Raw genomic sequence first — 9,753 nt, forward strand, 5'->3', positions numbered from 1 at the left:
TACAAAATCTTTCGCCCACCCAAATTTTGAACATTAAAAAAATGAAATTTTTTTTATTGCGAAGAAGGAAAAAACTGAAACTTGAAATTTAGAAGAACATTCTTTGGCATTTATTATTCCTCTTTTAAACGGGGCCGTGAAATTTTCGATTACTCGTTCGAGCATTTCGACTGGTACCTGGCAAATGACACGCAACATGATTTGTCCTACGATCGTTCAACTGCTTCGATCTATTGTTGAAAGCAAAAGTTGAAAATTTTAAATATTGTTTGCTCGAGACAAGGTTAAGTGAGTCAGCGTACGTGTGTTTAAAAGTCTAAATACGCAATATATTATACAATATATTATTAAGAACATAAACAAAATCGCCACCAAACTTTACAAGAAAACTCTCTGGCCATCCTGAATTCTCTTACTCTTTATATATAATACTTTGTATATAGTTTGGATTGAAATCGAGCATTTCATAAATTCATCCTCTGAGATGACAGTCCTCTTCCCGTTAGAGTAAGATTATAATAGGGTTGTATTTCTAAATTTTGCACAAATACAATTTCTGAAGAAATATATAAAGCTGCAATTCAAAGAGTTGCTAATTTTATAGATAAGAAAAATATTTCATTTGAAACTAGTGAAGTTACATTAATAACAGGGACTTATATTCCTCCGAGGAAAATTAAGAATAAAAGATATGAGAATCAGAAACTGGTTGTTACTAAATTGGTTGGTAAGCAAATTTGTGTCGGGTTATATTAGCGCTACAATTTATATTATTAATTCAGAAAAATATTTCATTTGAAACTAGTGAAGTTACATTAATAAATAGGACTTATATTCCTCGAGGAAAATTAAGAATAAAGATATGAGGAATCAGAAACTGGTTGTTACTAAATTAGTTGGTAAAAGCAAATTTGTGTCGGATTATATTAGCGCTACGATTTATATTATTAATTCAAACCTTACCGTATACCACATTCTTAGCCGTCTCTGCGTCGCACAGTGGGGTAAATGGTGCTCAAAATGGAGATTAATTCCCACAAGTCTTCTAGTTATGGAAAAGTTATTTTGAAGTTATACTTCTTATACGAGTTCGAAAAAGGTTGCGATAGATTGAGGTTTGCAACTGCCTTGCTCAATATGAATCTAACGCAACCTTGTCTGAAGATGTTCGAGCAGCAAGCGAAGCGGCGACAGTTGGCGATCGTTTGTTAGTTTCTTTCGGCACAGCTCGGCTTTTCTACCAACAACACAATGTTGCCATGCTTATGCTGTTGTTGTTTTTTGTAGAACAATGTTTCAGTTTTTGTTTGACATATTCACATGTGTGCGCATATGTATGTTTGTATGCTTGTGCAATATTGAAGTTATGCTTCTTTTTCTTTCGTTTGTCTTTCATTTCTGCGAATTTTCAACTATTTTATGTGCCCTTTTATTGAAATACCCTGCGTTGGTTGTTGAAAAATTAGGGCTATACTTTACAGGATTATTTCTGTAGTTAGTCTTCATTACATTTTTGAAATCGACCCGCGATGACGAGGTATATCGTTTTATCTGACAGCGTGAGGTTTAAGAAGTTCATTTTAATTTTGTCCTGTGGCATCTTAGAAATGATGTTTCTTCGAAAATTGTTCGCTTACAACGAATAACGCTTAATGAATAAATTCCTTTTGGTTGAAATGCTCTGCGTTGGCCGTTGAAAGTTAAGACTATACTTCTCAGTTCCTTCATTTTAGATTTTGCTTTATTCTTCATTTTATGTGCATAATAAATTTATAAATGCGAATTTAAGTTTTCTAGTTTTCTTTCATACAAAATGATATGCATTTCTTGGAATATCACTAGAAGTATAACTTCATACGCGCATAGGGACTCACGCACCTTTTTGTTTAGTCAATTAATCATAAAGAAGTAAGAAAATAATGCAATTTCAAGTTTTTTGATTGTTTTTTATATCTTAAAAAAACAAAATATGCTGAACATCAGTTTTCTAAATTTTTAATTTTTTTAAGCTTCAAATTTTATTTAAAATATATAAACTGTTTGATCATTGTCGTCTTCGCCTGAATTTTTATCATCGCCTTCATCATCATCGTCATCACCAACTTCATTATTATTGCCACTCTCTATCACGATCAACTCTAATGCTTCTTAGGTAAATCCTGTGTACTTTTTTTTTAGTAATTTTCTTGTGGTTCATATAACGGGGTCAAAACTGATTAAAAGTCTGTTAAATATGTCTTCATTTGCTTTTTTTCATAAAGACTTTGACAGGAACCCAAATTACATTAGAACTGGTTCCTATAAGGAAGATAATAATATTTTTATCCTCTTTAAATGTAGTCAATGTCGGTATCGCTTTTACCATGTTAGTTAAATATACATCACTATTGTTATTTCTCTCGACTGCACATGACATACACACATTAGTAATAAAAATGCCCTAAACCTTAGATAAGAACCTAATGCCATATTAATTAATTATTACAAAATGTAAGAAATCAAAATTTTATTTCAAAATGTATGTGATGATGTTTATTATTATACATATGTAAGTAAAACGCATGAATTTTAGACTCATTCCAGAAATATGTTCTTATGCATTTAAAACTGCCGCTTATCGTAACGTATGGTGTGAACAAAGCAAACAGGCATCCACTGAACAACAAAAACAATAACAAACCTTTTTTGCAATTGCTGTATTTGTTCTTCTTCTGCCTTGAGAAATTCGTGTATGTATATTTGACCAGGCAGTTCGCATAAAGAATGTATATACTGAGAAAGTGCGCAGTATTAACAACTTTTTTGCAAAAAGAAACTACAACAGCCATAGATTACAGGAATGAAAAACAAGATTTGCTTTACCCCGCTTAACTCACAACTATATGTCTGCATATAAGGTCCCAACATTTAAGGCTTTCGCCCAAAAAAACATTAAAATACTTAGAGACACGTAAAAACACAAATGAAATCTTTTTGTATTTACTAAATTACCTGAACAAGAAGGCTCCATTACAATTTTCTCAAGATTTGTCCAGTTAAAGAAAATAAAAAACTTCGAAAAATGAAAAAAATCACGTATATCACTGTGCGCATACAAAAAGAAATAAACTTGCAATTTTCAGAGAATATTACACGACAACTGTAAATTTTGTGCCAAATATTTGTTCAGTTAGTGATGTATTTAGTGAATTTTATCTACTTTTGTTTGATACCAAAAATTTACTTGTACCTTGAATTTTGATTTTTGAATTAATCTCCAAAATCAACACATTTTACCCCCAATGTGCGTCGTGCTCTGCACCACTAGTAAAGGAATACAGTGGGGAAAATATCACGCAACACTGCACAATATATCCCAATCATTTTCCATCTCGGGCAGTGCATTAGAGTTTTCTCTGCCCTCTATAATTATATTTGATCCAACTATTTAGCAACAATATTCAATTCAAGTACTTGCTTTCTTTACAAACATCTTTTAAATCTTAAAAATAAGAATAAGAATGTAAGAAATCGCTTACCTTAAACAATTACCGGTCATTGATGTTGAAAATATCTATATGTGTATTCTCTTTTATGCATTCCAAAACTTTGTACTTTGAATGTTCGTTCTCTTACAACACAATTTTGAATTTAAAGTCAAAGTTAGCTTCGAATATGTGGTAATGTATGAGGTCAAACTATACGAATGTAGTAGAAAAGTTGGTTACCTCTGTCTTGTAGGCTTACTACTCTAATTTACCTTAGGCCCAGCATTTGAAAAACTACGCTACTCATTTCATTTTGCAATTGCTATCGCTCTCACTTTGTCGGGAGCCACAACATAGCCTTAGCATTATATTGTAAAGGTATGTGCTCTACTCTGCTCCGTAGCTGTAGCAAAACATGAAATTGGCGATATGCTCTGGCATAGTGGTAGCAAAAATTGGGAGCAGTAGCAGAGTGGAGCTAATGAAAATTTTCAATTTCTACAGCTCCGCATGTGTTTGTTGTTTTTTCTTTTTTTTGCTGTTTAAGTTTTATGTACAGTATTTTAATGATATTCATTATTATAACAAGCCATAAGTCGGTCGGTGGGTGTGAGCTACATATCTAAAAATTCTTGAAATTATGTTCGAGAGAATACTGCATCAGCCCATACATTTTCTGCTCTCAATATACCCTACCATGGTATATGTATAGTGATTTCCGATTTTTTCCCTGATTTTAAACCATTTAGATATATTGATCAACCTGTTAATGACGTATTCACATTATTATAGTGAACATATTCTTAAGGAGTCAGTTGGGTAATTTTTATTCTACAATAGAACTTTTTTTCACATATCATGAGGTATATCGTGGAGTGTATAAACAAGTTTTTTCGGAATTTTTTGATGACATCTGTCGGAGAAATGGCTGGGTGAATGAGATGCGTTTTTTCATTGGCGGACAAGATTTCTCATGTTTGGATCATCTGAAACACAAAAACCAAATTTATTCTTAAAAAGTAAGTGAATTGTTATAGTCCCTACTAGAATCACGGAAAATGTTGATGAATTAAAAAGTAAATAACTTTTTTTTTAGTTTTTTCCCCATGTTTTTTACATAAATTTTGTCATAACATTCTCAATAAATTATGAGGGACGAAAGCCAGGCGTTTTGTGAACTTTGAAAAAAATGAAGTAAATCGGTTGAGTAGTTGACCGGAATCATGACCGCCAAATTAAAAAAAGTGTGTTTTGAAAAAAACGCGTTTAAAGTTTGAGTTGAACGTCGAGCATTCTTAAAGTAAGTGATAGTTATAGTCCCTTATAAATTTAAATAAATACCACCGTCTTGTTTTGTTGTCAATAAGTAAATGTATATATTTAAATTACCCAAAATTTTCGCGTTTAAGTTGAGTTGCAACATAATTTTATTAAATTCATTTTAAACTAAAAACTAAATTTATTTCACTAAAAAGGCAAAAAGGTCCTCGAATGCTGAAAAAGGCGAAACAGAAAAGATCGACGATGCCAGCCAGCTCCTAAAGGATATGACAACATGGTAAAAGGCCAGCAAAGGCTTAGATGCATGCAGATTAATCTGCAGCACTCGAAAAATGCTACAGCGAATATAACTAACCTTTTATACGAGAGGGACATCGATATCAGCTTAATTCAATTTACTTTTTAAGGATTCGATAAATAAAAAGTAGTTTAAAGTAAAAATAGATGTTTTATTTTATTTTAAAACAGTTATGTTAGAAATATTTTGGTAATAAGCAAGCAGTATTTATTAGTTCGTAATTGTTAGTTAATATAGTATACTTTGTTATTTGTTTAAGTAAATGCGTACCCAGTAAGATAATTCTCCGCGCCGTTATAATTAAAATAACTAAATATAAGATAACAAATTTATATTCTACTACTTTTCTTAATTCAAATATTTGTATTTCGATTCCGTGTTGAGTTTAAATTACGAAGCAAAATAACTGAAGATCAACCTTCAGTGTCTGTCTGAAATTTTCAGACCTAACTGACAATTTTACGTTTCAGCACGGTAGTCATGGACGATTACTTTGTGACACGTTGCATTTCATTCTCGATCAGTGGAGTGCCCAAAAGGCCCTGGTGTCTGTCAGAGTGTTGGGACTGCGATTCTTGGGCAGACCAACTTTCGTAGCGGCGAACTTTTAACCCACTGGTCGATTCGGTATAGCGCCACATTGGTTGACTCAGGATCGTTACAGGGATCTATTCCAATCATTTGGCTAGAGTTTGGGTAGTACACCCGCGATATTGCTGTAGTCGTATCATCTTGTCCGTTTAGACGAGCGTACCCAGAAAGCAGCTGCCATTAACGAAGTGAACTGTTCCATCAAATTTAGGCGTTCTAGCTGAGTTCAAGCTTTCGGAGACGTCAACGAATCGTGTATATCCGACCGCCTGTAGTAGCAAGTCAGTTGGGAAATAAGTTAAAACGAATAATGGGCGGCTTCCTGATCAGCGTCTGTGCACCATGTTAGGTGCAGCTGATATAACAACCTGACCGGTACACCACGCAGCGCACTGGGAGCCCTTGGAAGTCTCGTCAGGAATGTCTCCGCTAGTTAAATGGAAAAGGTGATGTAATCTTGCTTTGCTGAGGTGTCAGCCGCGTGGTGTGTCAGTAAAACAGCCACTTCGATCCTTGGTCTGGGAGTGTGCATGGGACGCAGAAGTAGTAACCTGCGTTGGCCCGGGTGAGCACCGGTTCGTCCCTGTTTTCCGGGCAAGGTATGGAAAAAAGCCAGGCCACAGGGAACTGGGGTAGATTGTCTCTGAGGGTATATTCTGTCTATTTCGTCCCGGCCCCTGCACACGATACGCTGAAAGAATACTGTTAAAGTTGGAATATAATTTAACACAGTGGAATAAAAACAACCTGATTAGCGGAAATACAAACCGGAAGAGAGAGAACATATTTATTCATTAATTCAGCATAAACATATGATATTGCAGAGTTGTATTTATTAGTACAAAGGGTCGCTCTTTCTTTACTTCAACACTTTCTGACGACACTTTTTATAATAAATATGTATAGATTAACTTTTTTGTTTTACATTTTATGTATACATTTTAATACATAGTTTCGTGTTTTAAACAATAGCAAAGAAAACAATTTTATTTTAATTCTTAAAAAGTCCAAGTGACTTACAAATATTAAAATGATACCTTTAGTCGAAATGTCTGCTAACATCTCGTTCGTTGGAATATACATCAATTTAATCTTGCCGCTTTCTAAATGCTGCCGAATAAATTTACCTTTTATATCCACGTGCTTTGTACGAGGTGAATATGAGTTATTCAAGGCCACTTGTATAGCACTTTTATTGTCACAGTACAGTACCATACCTTTTACCATAACTGATGTCAATTCAGACTGTAGACGTATTAACCAAGTTGCTTTTTGAATAGCTGATGTCATGGCCATGAACTCGGCCTCTGTTGATGATAAAGCAACAGTACGCTGCATTCGTGTGCACCAGGATATCGGTCCACCTAAAGCTTAAAGATATAGCCCGTCGTAGATCGTCTTTCGTCAAGATCACTAGCCCAAGCTGCGTCACAATATCCAATGAGATCATTTACTTCTCTGCTATACACAATTCCGCTGTCAATTGTACCTTTTAGAAAAACGCATTACACGTTTACCGCAACCCAGTGTGCTTTTCTGGATTTGTACAAAAACGGCTGCAAAGTGATGTCAGGTCGCGTTATTTGTAAGGCGAATAACAAGCAACCAACAGCCTGCATATACGGTACTTTTGACATTTCATACTGCTCTGTTTCATCTATTTGGACACATTTCATTACTCAGACGTTGATTTAAATCGATTGGTGTCGCAACCGGATTGCTGCAAGACATTCCAAAACGGTTCAGCATATCGAAGATATATTGCGATTGATATATTTCTATAGTACCCTTTGTAGTATCTCTAGTAACCCGCATACCAAGTACTGAGGATACTTCACCAAGATCTTTCATGTGAAATTCTAATGAAGTTGTTCCTTTAACGTTTTCATTGATCTACATTGCTTCGTAGTAGACCTAACTTCAGCAGAACGTTGTTAAATTTCTCGTTCCACAATCGACTGGACTGCTTCAGTCCGTATAAAATTTCAACGCTTACACACGTCAGTATTATCATCAAAACCGTCAGGTTGCACCATATATATTTCGTCATTTAATTCAGCATTGAGAAATGCTGTTACAGCATCCATTTATGCTAATAAGTCTTTCCGTGCAGCTAACACCAATAAAAAACGTTTGACGCACATATATCGAACTACAAGAGCAAATGTTTCTTCATAATCAATACCTTTTATATGATTATATCCTTTGATCACTAATCTAGCCTTTTGTCGTATCACCTCATCATTATTGTTCATTTGGTTTTGAACACCCACCTAGATTTAATGGCTTTCTTACCAACTGGTAGTTTATGCTAAACAATTTGTTAGAATGGAAAGAGTCTATTTCAGCTTGAACTGCCCTCTCCACTCATCTGCATTTTCACTAGCCATAGCATCAATTAAAATTTGAGGATCATTTGATACAAAGTCAGTTACACAAAAATTATAGCCATCTCTCTTGGCCGCGATTCTTTTCAAACGCCTTAAGATATGATTGCCCAAAACTTCCCCAATTTCATCATAGTCATTTGCACTTTCATATTCAGATGAATCAGCGTCTACCTTATTATTCTTCAACTGACTATCGCGTTTATTAATACATTCCGTTTGCAAGTTTTTCATCCATTGGCGATTCTTTATTCTCTACCTCTTTGAATCGTCAATATTGAAAGATTCTCCCGTCAGGAATTTCACAACAATAGTCCGTTTCAGTTACATTTTTTTATTTTTGTTTCAATAAAAACAACATGACGACTTATTACAATATTTTGCGTTTTCGGGTTGAACAGTCTATATGCTTTGGACACATTACAATAACTCATCATTATGCATTCCAATGATTTATCATCCAGCTTCTTTCTTTTTCACTTGGCTTATGCATCATGACTTTTAGCCAAACACTTTTAAAACTTTAAGTTAGGTTTTTACCAGTCCACATTTCATTGGGACTTTTCGCGTGTGACCCGAACGGAACTCTATTTAATACGCAGCTGTATTCGTCGCCTCTGCCCAAAACTTTTATGTAGCCAGAATCAATTAACATACATGACACTTTTCAATAATTGTTCTATTTAGTCTTTCAGCAACACCATTTTGCTCAGAGTGTGTATACGGTGACGCTTTTGATGTATAATTCCTTCTTAATCTGAATTTTTTAATATTTTCATTCACATACTCCGGTACCATTGTCGATCTAAACACTTTATTTTTCGCGAACACTGATTTTCTGTCATTTTTGAATTTTCAAATTCAGCAAACACTTCTGATTTGTGCTTGACTGGCACCACAAACAGCTTATGCGAAAAATCATCTACGAATGTCAACAGAAAACGAGCACCAGAAAACGATTTTACCGAAAATGGACCCATTACGTCATTAATACTATTAAATCAAAAAAGTTTTCTGCCGAGTAACACTTTTTTAAAGGATGCACGCGTTTATTTTCCTTTACAGACTACGCATTTCTCCGTATTAATTTTCCAGTTTATACCATAAGAAGTACATTTTACTTTTTTAAATATTTTGGACAAATGTGCCCCACTCTTCTATGCAATAAATTATAATCGTCACGAGTATAAAATGCATTTTGACTTGGCGAATCACGATTGTACTCAATATTACAATTTAAACGATACAGATCATTTACAACATTTGCGGTGGCTATCAATTTTTTATCATTGTTGTAAATTTTGCATTTATCGCCTTCAAACACTACTTTGTTTCCATTTTTCGTCATTTGGCGTACCGATAACAAATTTGCACATACTCAACGTTTTTTACAACAGCGTTTGTCTTTGTTTTATTAGCAAATAAGCATATTCATCACCTTTTGAGTTTGCTTTAAGGGGGTCATCCCATGTGATGGCCTGTTTTTTAGGGATTTTTGATTTTTTTCTACGACCAGTAAATATGTAGATAGAGATTTAGATTTAATATTATTGGAACGAAATTCCTTCAGAAAAATTAAAGATGGGATTTTTCCGGGGCCTAACTGAAAAAAAAACGAAAAAAAAAGAAAAAAACCGTAAAAAAAAAACGTGATCGCTGTTTAAACCTACCGAGGTCTTGAAAAAATTACAAGAAAATCTGCAACTTTTTTTCATTGTTTTTTGAAAAG

General features: G+C 34.2%; 1 pseudogene; it reads left to right on the forward strand.

Moving 5' to 3' along the window:
* The first annotated feature begins 1,464 nt into the window (after window positions 1–1,464).
* Window positions 1,465–1,656, forward strand: LOC126767182 (small nucleolar RNA U3; annotated as a pseudogene).
* The last annotated feature ends 8,097 nt before the right edge of the window (window positions 1,657–9,753 follow it).

This window comes from Bactrocera neohumeralis, unplaced genomic scaffold (genome assembly GCF_024586455.1).
Source record: "Bactrocera neohumeralis isolate Rockhampton unplaced genomic scaffold, APGP_CSIRO_Bneo_wtdbg2-racon-allhic-juicebox.fasta_v2 ctg4525, whole genome shotgun sequence".
NCBI classification, from domain to species: Eukaryota; Metazoa; Arthropoda; class Insecta; order Diptera; family Tephritidae; genus Bactrocera; species Bactrocera neohumeralis.